Genomic DNA, 1,018 nt, shown 5'->3' on the forward strand with positions numbered 1-1,018 from the left:
CCACCTCCACCACCACCATGATTCAATATGGAAAGCATAGTGAAGTTGCCTGTGTTCAAAGGTTTGGGAAATGAGGATCCGCCCAATTCTGGTTCATGGTAATGGTTGTATGCGAAGCACAAGGAGTTACATATGACAATATAAAGAAAGTGACACTGGTTAGTGCCCTACAGGACTGCGCGATGACCTGATATATTAAGCACTGCAATGATAATCCAAATGTGGGAATTGTAGATATTGAAGCAGTGCAAAATAGAGAATTGAGCAGCCCATAGTCTAAAGCACAGTTGATCATTGGATTCAAAGAGATCACGATGCTACTAGGTGAGACTCCTCGGGATCTAGATAAGAGGTTGAAATGTACGATTCACGAATCTAATATGAATCTGACTGATGGAAAACATCACGAGTGGTTTGTAGTTTTGATAATGCCACATTTAAGGAGTGCAAGGAGTGCGCTATCATAGCAGAAGATAACAACTCAAGCAGAATCCCTAGAGATTTCCATGAGGCTGCATGAGACCTTGATGCAGGATCTTAACTTAGGAGTTTAGCAGATCGACGCGCAGCTAAAGAATCTATGCCTTGAGATGCAGAGTCTAAAATAGGATAGGACAGCTCGACCAGAAGTGCATGAAGAGGTATGGTGCATAAAATGCAAGAGTCATGGTCATGACAAAGACCACTACCTAGTTTTTACAAATTACCTCGTAGGAGGAGGACCGATGCCCTTGAGGCCAGAAGTGCAAGAAGGATGTAGCGCAGTGCCTGCTTTGTGGTATGCGATCTTTCAAATAGCTGGAAAACATGCCATGGACAATTGTCACTTGTTACAGAAGTATACACAAAATTCGCAACAGTTGTTCTGCAACTTTTGTAGGTCAATGGGACATGATGAGCTCACTTGTAGAAGCTATAAGTTGATGATGGATAGAACTCCCACTACAGAGTTTAGGCTAAAACGCGGCCCCTTGACCAAAATACAGGAATGGTACGAACAAGATTTTAGGGGCGCGGA

This window comes from Pinus tabuliformis, chromosome 4_2 (genome assembly GCF_031772625.1).
Source record: "Pinus tabuliformis cultivar Carrire ecotype Pingquan chromosome 4_2, CPIR1, whole genome shotgun sequence".
In the NCBI taxonomy this organism is placed as follows: domain Eukaryota; kingdom Viridiplantae; phylum Streptophyta; class Pinopsida; order Pinales; family Pinaceae; genus Pinus; species Pinus tabuliformis.